This window comes from Lygodium microphyllum, chromosome 30, assembly GCF_053477565.2.
Source record: "Lygodium microphyllum isolate KBCC chromosome 30, Lygodium_microphyllum_v1.1.10, whole genome shotgun sequence".
In the NCBI taxonomy this organism is placed as follows: Eukaryota; Viridiplantae; Streptophyta; class Polypodiopsida; order Schizaeales; family Lygodiaceae; genus Lygodium; species Lygodium microphyllum.
The window spans coordinates 34,956,634-34,969,432 of NC_141164.1; the positions used below are offsets into that span (position 1 = coordinate 34,956,634).

At 35.1% G+C, this 12,799-nt stretch overlaps 1 pseudogene; it reads left to right on the top strand.

Annotated features, from left to right (window-relative positions):
• The window catches only part of LOC148009719 (uncharacterized), a 58,813-nt pseudogene that overhangs the window by 35,644 nt on the left and 10,370 nt on the right, over positions 1 to 12,799 (top strand).

A 12,799-nucleotide genomic window follows, 5' to 3' on the forward strand; every position in this document is an offset into this window, starting at 1 on the left:
GGCATTGACTATGAAGAAACATTTAGTCCGGTTGCAAGGATGGCAACTGTAAGAGCAGTCATTGCTATGGCTGCATCAAAGGGATGGTCTTTACATCAGATGGATGTAAAGAATGCCTTCTTGCATGGTGATTTGCAAGAAGAGGTCTATATGGAGCAGCCACCAGGTTATTGCATGTTGTTCATCCTGAGTTTGTTTGCAGGTTGAAGAAAGCCTTATATGGCTTGAAGCAAGCACCTAGAGCATGGTCTAACAAGATAGGACAGTATCTTGTCACTATTGGTTTTCAGATTTCCAAGGCAGATTTCTCACTTTATGTGAGAAAAACAGAGAAAGGTATTATGCTACTTGTCATTTATGTTGATGATTTGATTATGACAGGTGACAGTGATGAAGATATCCTTCATGTGAAAATGCTATTGAAGCAAAAGTTTCAGATGAAGGACTTGGGAGAGCTGCGTTATTTCTTGGACATTGAGGTGATTAGATCACCAAGTGGGATACAGCTCTTGCAGAGGCAGTATGGATTGGACATGCTATCCAAATATGGGATGACAGGTTGTAAGCCTATTTCAGTTCCTTTGGAGCAGAATGTGAAGCTGAGCACAGATGCAGGTGAGCTTCTAGAAGACCCTACTATGTACAGACGCATAGTAGGAAGCTTGATTTATATGACTATTACCAGGCCAGATTTGAGCTATGTTGTTGGATTGGTAAGTCAGTTTATGCAGGCTCCAAGGATTGGTAAGTCAGCTGATTTATATGACATTGCAGTATGGACTATTTTATGAGACTGGGGTTCAGATACAGTTGCATGGATACACTGATGCTAATTGGGCTGGTAGCATTTCTGATAGACGATCTACCAGTGGATATGTGTTTTCTTTTGGGAGTGCTGCAGTCACTTGGAGCAGCAAGCAACAGCCTACAGTTGCCTTATCCAGCACAGAGGCTAAGTACAGGGGCGCAGCAATGGCTGCATGTGAGGTAGCTTGGTCGCATAAGCTACTTTATGATATGCATCAGCCTACAGATGGGCCAGTTGTCATTTATTGTGACAACATGAGTAGTATACACTTGGCAAATAACCCAGTCTATCATGCTAGAACAAAGCACATTGAGGTGCATTATCACTATGTGCGAGAGAGGGTTTTACTAGGTCTTATTGATCTAGTTTATGTCAGCATAGAGGATTAGGTAGCTGACATATTCACGAAGGCATTGGGCGCAGAGAAGCTGCGCAAGTTCAGAGACCTGCTTGGTGTGCAGGAATTGGGATTGAGCTTGAGGGGGAGTGTTGAGATACCGAGCTCCACTCGTGATACGCCAGGATGACCGTTGTGTATTTATGTCACCGACTTGTCAGTTGTAGACGCGGTTGGTACACCGCCCATGAATAATAGCTACATGATAGCTATCCTTATCTACTCTAGTTTGTGGCTCAGTTAGTATGCCACCTTAGTTAGTTGAGTTTGGTTTGAGACCCATATATAGGGTTCTTCTATTTCTTTGTACTTGAGTTCTTTTGGCTTACACAACTAAGAAGAGGAAAACTGTTTTCAGTCTCCACCCTTGTGTGTATTCCCCCATTGTGCAAGCAAGAAAGCTTCAAGTGAGACTCCTTCCTTCTCTCCCACAATCTTGACATATTTTGGGTGTACACTATTAGTACTCTATAGTGGCAGTACCATGTGTCTACTTATTTTCACAAAATAATTTACCAAACCCATGTCCCACATGTCTACTCTAGCCTACTTTACAAACTAATTCACAAATGTCTACTCTAACCTATTTCACATACTAATTTTCTTAACCCATATGCAAGTTGGGAGAGCTTGATAGTCGAGTAAAAATTTTTATTGTTTTGTATAGTCTTGTTCTTTATTAAAATTTATTGATACTCTTGTAGCTTGGGAGTCTCCACAAAAGTAGTTGGGAGGTCTTTTTGTGTGTGTTCCATAACATCAAGGTTGTCTATCAAGTCTTTCAAGGCAAGTTATCTATTGGCCTCAGATTTCATATTTTCCCTCATACTATCTTGACATTTCATAAATATAGTCACTTTAATATTTGTATCACGGTTAAATCATGTCTTCAATAGGTAATTTAAGAAAATGTACTTGTAATTATAGATGTGCATGTACATGCTTTAGACAAAATAATCAGGATATTCTTCGTAACTTGCATCCTCCTATTGAAGAAGGTGTTGATATTATACTCGAAGAACAAACAATATTGATAAAAAATGAGTGAAAAACAAATGTGGTGCAATTATATTGCATATGATGGTGGTGGACATTATGTGGTCCCTTCCACATATTTCAAATACCAACAATTCAAAGTTGCATATAATGGGTTGGGTAGAAACTTAGGCCCTCTAAGAAAACATGAGACACGTTCACCTAGTAATGATAATGACTCTACACATGGCAATAATGATAATAATGGCAATGGTCCTATCCTATAGATATTAGTAACAATAGTAATGCAAATGAATCTCTAGCAAATAACTCTTTTATTGACATTCCTACTGAGAATGGCAATGGTCTTTGTTAAGAGGAACACAATGAGAGTCACTATAACTTCCACAGTGAATATGATGAGCATGAACATGATAATGAAAACAACCCTACTATGAATTTGTTAGCTCATCAGATTATAGAGAGACTCATCGAGCCTCAATCACTTTGGGATGAACATGAAATCTCAATTACTGCTTAAGATAATATGATTCAACTCTTATTCGGGGATATGGGTGGCAAAAGAATTGGAAAGCGTAGTGTAGAAAAAACAAAGCCAAGTTTATGTTAACTACTAGTTCAATTACCAAAAGCGTGGGATGGTGATCTAGATGGTGTGAGAGTTCCAACATGTTAGGAACAAGTGAACTCGATGTTTCATGAACTTGGAATGGTTAAGCCAGAACATTATATATTATGTATAGGTGATGAAAAAAATCCCCATGAATTTGAATACTTTTAACCTAGTAATGAAGACTTTTACTACAAAAATGTTATAACATGTGGATGTAAAGATAATTGGAAAAGTGTAAGCTTAAGTGTGATTGCTTTAGTTGTTGTGAGAAGTATAAGCAATGTTTAAAGATTAGAAAGGACACTATAGCTTTTTATTATTTACCTATACAAAAACAAATTAAACGTTTAGCTCAAAGCAAAAAAAAATTTCATGACATGCAAATAATATGGCATCAAAAAGATAGGTAGTTAGGTATGAATCATGTTAGAAAGTATACATTACATTCTCAATAACTTGTTTTTTTGAATTCTTAGAAAGAGGCTAGAACAAAATAAATCAAGATTATAACTTTGTGTGTAAAATAGTGACAAACATAAAAATAGTAGGGTAAAAGCTAATCTTTGTAACTTGGCTCTTTTTTTGCATTGGGATGGATTCTAAGCATCTTAAACAACTCAACATGATTGTGGAGTGGTAGAAATTAAGATTCTAAATGGTGAAAAATATTCCACTACGATAGGCATACTTCCTGACTTGTTTCTAGCTTTTAGTACTTGTAAAGTCATAGAAAATCTAGTGATGTATTTCATGCATTTTTGTGGCCTTTAAATACTAAGTTTGAAGAGCTTTATGTTAATAGACTTGAATTTTTTTATAATTATTCACCAAAAATTATATTCAAAGACTCAATAGGCCATTCTAAAACATGTAAAATTTGTGCATTGTTAATGATGGTTATTGGGGACCATCCTACATAGTGTAAAATATATATCATTCAAAGATGGTGGTCAATTTTTTTGTCGTAGAGACAAATCTCATGCAAGTCTAGATGTTACTAATCCATCATTTTCAAGATAGATATCTATATGATTTAAATAGATACTTCATACTAGGGCCACGGATAAAAGGAAAAGCTAGTTACATGGTCATAGCCTTGTCTAAAGCAAAGAGATCCTCCACAATGGGTGAGAGAGAGAATGCACTAAAGATATAAGGTTTGTTTGGAGAGTCATCACTCTAGAGATTATATGACTTGTATGGGTTAGATTTATCGTAAGATTTAGTATACGACACAATGCACATTCTATCACTTAATCTATTTAGTAAATGTATAAGTTCACTTATGAAAATTTTACCAATCAAGACAAACAAAGCTATTGATAGCTATACAAAAATGATTTATAATCTTTCTCCTCCTTCCATTTGATATGGATAGTGGCTGCATGCTCCAAGAAAATACCATGAAAGTTTTAAAGCACAAGAGGATCAACAATTTATGCAATGGTTCTTGTCATGCATCATGAGCATTGTAGAGGGTATTCCAAAGGAATTTTGTGATTTAGATATTATTTTAGTGGATATAGCATGTGCATTTTATAGTTATAACAAGAAAAAGGTTGGTCTAGGAGTTGCAAAGACAATCAAAATTGTGTTTATTGTGCAAACCATAAAATAACTAAAAGTTGGCTAAAGGGCCATAATATACAACATGATTTACTGCACAAGAAGGAAGAGCAACAAAAGCTCATGGATATAATGGATGCAAATCAACACACTATTCTACCTCTTGAGTTTCTTGGAGCTTCTTACATATGGAAAAGAGAATATATAAGTGTTTATCTCCACAATACTTTGGTTGCATGTCAAAAGAAGTAAAAGACAAAAGCCAAAGCAAAGGATCCATTGCTAATGAGTCATTCATCTTACTTTTGTATTATGGTTTCACAAGAATTCAATTTCATATTTAATAAATGATTTTCTTGTATATGTAGGGGAGATCTATCTTGATATCAAAGGCTCCTATCCGATGGAAAATCTCACCACCAACGCAAGAAGAGACAGATAATCATGAAAAAAATACATTGGATGATGAACTCATTAAAGAGAACATGAGTGATGTTTTTTAATAATTATTTAATATTTTTATTTTCTTCCTTAAATTTACAAAATATTCTCATTTTGTAGGAAAGGTTATATGAAGCCAATAACTCTTACGATGAGGTTGTTACATCCCATGAGATGTTGGAAGAAAACAATATGATTGTAATGGTTTGGACTTTCTTTTATATATTTGAATGTTGATATTCTAAAATATGAAGATGTCATGCAATGAACTATCTAAATTGATGAAAACATATAGGATGTAGAAGAGGATGTGGATTGATCGCAATTTGAGGATCAAATTATTCATTTATAATGAGGTATAACAATTTTACTAAAAGAATTATCATTATATTAAATCTTTGAAGCACTCATAGATGATATTAATAACTTGCTTATATATCATAGGATTATTTGCTATAAGAAATGACTCATTTATGGAGCTATTAAATCGCTCTACGAAGGTTTGATATCTCTAACATACATATATACACACACACACACACACACACACACACACACACACACACACACACACACACACACACACACACACACACACACACACACACACACACACACACACACACACACACACACACACACACACACACACACACACACACACACACACACACACACACACACACACACACACACACACACACACACACACACACACACACACACACACACACACACACACACACACAATCTTTACTTATATTTATGATGTAATTCATTTGTTTGATTACACATAATGAACATGTGGATGCTAAAGAGTTGCAAAATGAGAATGTAGAGATTGTTATTGGGAGAAAAAGCAACCATATATGCAATGTCTTTTTATATTTTAAAGTTGAATAATGACTTTTATCTTTGCATGTCTTTTACAATAAATGTATTTTTCTAAAACATTGATGATATCTTGAACATGAGCAAGAGAATGGAATCCAATTTTCAAAGTAGAAAGATTACTCATGAGAACCAAAAGTAAAAAAAGGATGAAGCATGCCTCTTGTGAAAAAGTAGTGTTGTTTTAATTGAGATAAAACTTTTTTTTAATATATGTGTTGATCATAATGCATGATCTTAGTTCTATCCAAGATTCTGGAAGAGGCTGTTAGTTCTCACAACATGAAAAAGCTCAACCATCTTATCTTATGACTACTTTGGTATGTTATAAATGTTTACTATTATATTTACTTTATAAGTTGGCTACTAGTTATATGGATAGCATTTTGAAATTATTTCTCATTGATACATAATGGTTATGTAGTATAAAGTTTACTCTTGTATCAAAAATAGATTATGAGTGACAATATTGGATTGTGCTTTTTACCCTTTGTGTTTCTTTAATTTGTGTAGGTGGAAACATTTGATGATGAAGATCAAGAGACCATATTTATGAAGTTTTTTGACGTTCAGAATATTGATTAGTTATCTATATCATTGAAATCATCTCTCAACATCATAAAGAGAGATTCAACCTCTGAAGCAGATCATAGAGAGCAAAATCCTTTTGTAATTAAAGAGATTATTGTGTACTAGCTTCTTTATACAAAAAATTATGGTTATGAGAAGTGTGAAAAATGCATTGTGCCTTGATGATGTACTCCTATTGGACTAAAACATAAAAATTAGAACATCTTATGAAAACATTAAATTTTGATGTGTAAACTTGTTTGCATCATTCAGACTCTTCATTGAGTTGCTAATATTCATATTTTGTACAATTGAGTCTATTGCTCCATTTAGACTATGATTATTTGTATGGGTATTTATTTGTTTTCAAGAACTTGAAATGAGGACTTTACTAGATAGATAGAGTTATATCTAATTAAATTAAATGTATTTTTTTTTTTGGTTGGTTTATGTATGTAGTAGAATCCATCTAGTTTTTTAGTGTGTAACAAAATTATGTTGTGAAATTATTATATAGTAATTTGAAATAGTAAATTATAGGAAATTGCTAAGTAGCAACCTTTACAATTTTGCTACTCAAGCAAATGGCTATATTGTAATCTCTCTAGATTAATTTTTATATCTATTAAATATTTTATTATAAAGATATCTAGCAAAACATCCACTTTTTACTATTTGAGACTTTTGCTAGATATGTTGTAACCTATCTCATAAACTTCTATTTTTTCACTATATAGATAAGAGTTTAGAGTTCCTTCTATGTTAGCTATAGTTTTCACAATGGTGCTGCATTTTTGGAAGTGCGACATGAAGTTGAGGGTGGTAGCAATTGCAAGTGTAGTTAGTTCACTATAAGGGTCATCACTTCTTCAAGCTGGGATGATAGAATGAGATTGGGGAGGAGGCAAGAGATGAGGTTTACTTATGGCTATGGTTGTTGAGGGGTTTCTAATTGTTGAGAGAGAGAGAGAGAGAGAGAGAGAGAGAGAGAGAGAGAGAGAGAGAGAGAGAGAGAGAGAGAGAGAGAGAGAGAGAGAGAGAGAGAGAGATCATCAAAAGGTTGAGTTGATAAAGATTATTGAGGTTTTTCACATAGTCCCATGCGCTAGTTGACCCTAGTAGTGATCAGTATATTTTGGGCATCCAATTCCCTTGAGCATGCCAAATGGTACCTTATACAATAGCTTGTACATCCTTATAGTCTTCCTAACAACATCTCCATTAAGTATTTTTGCCTTTTCAAATCGAAATAATAGGGCTTGAACATGGAAGGAGGTAGTATTTGAAGAATTAATCAAAGATGTTTAGTTATCCTTTAAAGTCTTTTAATTAGAGGTTACCATGTTAATGGTAGTTGATTGATTCTGAGTTTCTTTCAAGTTGAAAAAAGCTACACAAAGGAGGAGCCTAGGGCTAGAACCAAAACTCATATAAACTAGTCAGCAAGAAGGCTGTGGCCCTAAAGGTCCTTCAATTTTGGGATGTTGAAAGTTCAATAGGAGAGCTTAGCAACTTTAGCTACAAGCAATTTCATCAATACCATCAACATTATCTTGGTCAACAAAAAGAGTTTCTTGGGTATTTCATGGTGCTTTGAATTAAAATCTTGTATTTTCCTTTGTATTACTGCAAAAGAGATTTGGGATTTACAGTGTAATTGGAAAATTTTTTAATGTAGTTAGAGGTTCTAGCTATCATCTTGAGTTAGTGTTTGTGAGTTCCAATAAGAGTACTACAATGTTAAGGGATTGAACTAAGTCTTCATCGGTGAATACATTTGTTTCTTACTTCTATCTCTTGACTTGTCATGCCTTTCAGAGACCCCGTGTCTTCACGGCCAATGCGCATAGCTCTTCAACTTTGTGGTGCACCTGACATCAAACTTGATTAAGGTGAGGGTTTGATTATGGCAAGTTACATGGATACAAATGTGATTTCTCTATAGGTTGTGAATCAACTACTAGAACTAAGGTCATAGATAATTGAGTTTGGGGATGTGGATGTGGAACTCAAGAGATATTTGTTGAACACATGTAGGATGATGATTGATTTATACAAGAAATAACAAATAATGTAGGAAGATGTTGATAGTGGGATAGAGGATCAAGCACTCCAAGCACTTGAGTGGGTCATCCAAGAAGAGTATCTCTTTGATGCAAGTAATGTAACCACATATCTCAAAGGTTTTGATGGATGTATGAAACTATATGAAATTCATGAAGATCAAAGGCTTGCCTATTTCTCACAATGTGAATAACTAGACAATCCAAGACACAAGTTCAAGATATATAGTGAATGCATGATGCAACTTGAAAAAGATTCAAGAATGCTCTAGAAGTAGAGATTCATACATTAGATCGAGAGGCAAACAATGCTCTAGGGAATGTGCAAGATATGGGAGATGTATGATTTGGTTCCTAACTTATCTAATGTTTTAGATGTTTTTTCACCAAATGATTTGATAGAGGAGGAAAATGATATTTTTGATACTATAGTACTCTCTACTGCGGCTTTGTTTAACCGTGTAGAGGATACATTGGTAGAACTTGAAGTCAATGCAATGATAGGAGTTGCACATGCAGACATACTACTGACAGATGATGGCATTGAAATAGATGTATTGACTGTGATTGTGTATGAGGAGGTACATGATGTATATGCATTATTTGATGTCAAAGGGGTCATTAGATAATGCTAAGTTGATACATGTATATGCTATGAGGACAAATATTGGTAGATATCCTAACTACTGTACTCAGGTAAGTTACTCACGAATATATGTGTGCATCACGTGGGTTCAAAATAAGGTATTTTTAAAATACAATATTTATATATTTTTTACATACAAAAGGGTGTAACATAAATGGGTTATTTACATATTGAATAGAAAAGGGTTTTGTTTTATTCATGAAAAATTCACAGATAAGAATATTTGAATGCACGTGATGTAGATGATATACATATAGTAACTTCCCCGAGCTACTGTATACATTGATGGTACAGATGTAGTGAAAATAAATGCTTTGAACAATGCTTTGGTAGAGGTAAGCAATGCTCCAATAAATACAATCGTATTGACTATGGACACTGAGGTAGTGGTAGTTGAGGATTTGCAAGATAAGCATGCATTAGCAATGACTACTGACAACACAGAGGATATCATGTGTCACGATGAAAATGACATAGGTGTTATGTTTCCCGATGATGTTGAGTAAGGATATTGTAGGTCTACTTGTAGCAAATTCTAGAGTCTCCATGGATGTGTATGATGCATCTAATTGTGATGTTGTGATTGGTTCTCTTGAGCTTGGGTGTTTTGACACTACAATGTGTGCTTATGCACTGATTTCTTCCTATGTGAGTGATTTAGATGCCTTGACTAGGGTTATGGATGTAGTGGAGATGGAGAGTAAGGTGTCAAAGTACCAACATAGGTTTCTTCCAATGCATTGGGAATAGAGGGAACAAGGATGTGTTTATGTGTATGCATATAGGCAACTACAAAATTTTTCAAACTTGACAAAGATGCATGCAAGAGGATGATGTGGTCTTATGATCCTAGAGATCCACATATATTGCATAGATCGTATGATCCAAATTCAAGAAATTGGTCTTGTTACGCATGTTTGAAAACAGTGTTGACTTGGATGTTTGGTCTTCGAGGAAGATTGCTTATGCATATGTTTAGTGAGGTGATGATCAAATGGGTGTATGATCCAGGTGGCTACCTAGTATGGCACATTTGTGGGATGTGCAAGTTTGGAGGGGATGTATGTCACACAACTAACCATCCACTATAAGACAAATTCAAGCTTGTTATTCTCCAAGTCAATAATGGTAAGTCACATCATGATGGGTTTTCATGGGCTACTAGTGAGATTGAAGAGCTAAAGTTCTTACATTGGTCAAATTTTTATGTTGCCTTTCTTCTCTTTGAATGAGGTTGCTACACTGTGTACTTCTAAGAAGTAACTCTTGATCAAATGTATGAAGGTTGCTACACTATGTACTTCTAAGAAGAAACTCTTGATCAAATGTATGAAGGTTAGATACATATGCTCCAAAGATTTTTTGACAAGATGATAAGATGTTTCAGTGTAGGACGTTGGTATCAATTGAAGTTTAGCTCTATTAATGCAGCTGCTAGTACTTAATGGATGTTATAATATGGAGCTTTATGAATAGAGTAAGGTAGACCTTAGAATTTGAAGAGTTTGAGGAGAAAAAGGCTTTTAGAGTATGTAGTCATACTTTTAGTTGGCTTTTTCTAGATGCGAAGGCATAGAGAAAGTGGTGGGGGTACAACATGTTCAAGGGCTTTTTCATGATGGAAAAGAGTAAAGAGAATTGGGAAGAAAGTGAAAGCGAGACACATGTCACAAAGAGTACATCAACATAGAAAAATGTAATAGTTCATTGATCCTTTTGATGTTGATGCTCAACAAGAAATTGAGGTGGAGGAGTGTTTGTAAGTTGAAGGTGACAATGACGAATGCAGTTGTAGCTAGTCAACTGTGATTTTCATGGCTCCTTCATGTTGGCTGACATGAGAGATTGAGAGGAGGCCAAAGATGAGGTTATGGCTATGGAGAGAGAGAGAGAGAGAGAGAGAGAGAGAGAGAGAGAGAAATCATCAAGAAGGTTGAGGTGATAAGCCTTCTTGAGGTTTTGTGCTTGGTCCCAAGTGTGCCACTTGACCCTACTAGCGATTAGTATGTTTTGGGCATCTTGTGCTTGTGAGCATATCAAATGGTGCCTTATACACCAGCCTATACACCCTTATAAGCTTCCTAGAAACATCTCCATGAAGCATTTGGGCCCCTTTAAATTGAAATAATAAGGGGTTGGCCATGGAAGGAGGTAATATTTGAAGAATTACTTAAAGACATTGAGGTATCCTTAAAAGTTTCTTGATTGGAGGTTATAGTGTTGTTGATCGTTAATTGATTCTATGTTTCTTTCAAGTTGAGAAAAGCTACACAAAGGAGAAGCCTGGCTAGATATGAAACCCATATCAACTATGTCAGCAAGAAGGCCATGGCCTTGAAGGTTCTTCAAATTTAGGATGTTGGGAGCTCAATATGAGAGCTTAGCAGCTTTAGCTACAAGTAGTTTCATCAAGATCATTACATTAGCATTATCTTCGAATAACTGCCCCTTTCTTGATTGATCATAAAAAAGAGTTACTAGTTTTATACTCTTTACTCCAAAATGTGACCGGCTTTATACGTTTTACTCCAAAATCTATGTATATTGGAGTCATCTAGTTCTTAAATATCTGATAACATGAGTTTTTTGGGTATTTGAGAGTGCTTTAAACCAATGTCTTGTTTTTTTCTTTGTCCTATTGCAGAAAAGAGATCTGGATTCATACTATAGTTGGGAAAAATCCTAACAAATTTATGCTCTAGCTATTGCCTTGAGTCAATGTTTGTGAGTTTCAAGAAGGGTACTATAGTGTAAAGGGATTAGATGAAGTCTTCATGAATGAATAAATTGGTTTCCTACTTTCCATCACTTAACTTGTTGTGCCTTTCAGAGACCCTATATCTTTGCGGCCAATGACATGCTCTTCGACAATGAGTTTTTAAAATACATTTTTTACATATAGAAGGGTGTGATATAAAGGAGACGTTTACATATTTAATAGAAAAGGGTTGTGTTTAATTTTGAAAAAAAACACAAATAATGGTATTTTTAATAGGCCTTGAATACATGTGATATAGAGGGGCTACATATAATAAACCCCTCAATTTGGGGATCCCATGGTGTAGGTAGAGCTCGGGAAAGTTACTATATGTATATCCTCTACATCATGTGCATTCAAGGCCTATTTTAAAATATCCTTATCTATGAAATTTTCTTGAATAAAACATAACCCTTTTCTATTCAATCTGTAAATAACCCTTTTATATTACTCCTTTTTGTATGTAAAAAATGTATAAAAATAGTAATTTAAAAATACCTTATTTTGAACCCACGTGATGCACACATATATTAATGAGTAACTTACCCGAGAGGTAGAGTGAGATGGAGGCATATCATGCCATGGTTAGTCCAGATCCTTGCCATGCTATGTGGTGGTGGTGATGGGGGAGGGGGGGGAGGAAGTTTTGCCATGCCATGGTTGAGGTTGATGGGGGGATATGAGGTCATGTTTTAGGTGGGGTTATTGAGAGTGAAGTGGAAGTGTAGAAAAGTTTCTTTATGGGTTTTTGTTTTTGGAGAGTTTGAGGGGTATGGAGTGGGTTTTGGCCATATGGGGATATGTAGACGTCATGGTAAGGTAGTGGATAGAAGTTTCACAGGGTTCTTTCTGGTATGATAGGAAAGGGGGATTGGAAGCTGAAGAGCACAAGGTGTTTATTGTTTGGGGGGGGGGAACATAGGCTTTTTTAGGTTTTACGAAAAGTACTAAGCCTTATTTTTAATGGTGGCATTTAATATAATGTGTCCTGAGGTGCACCTAAAAGAGGCCATCTATATTACATGCCTTCAAAGGATACTAAATAATCTC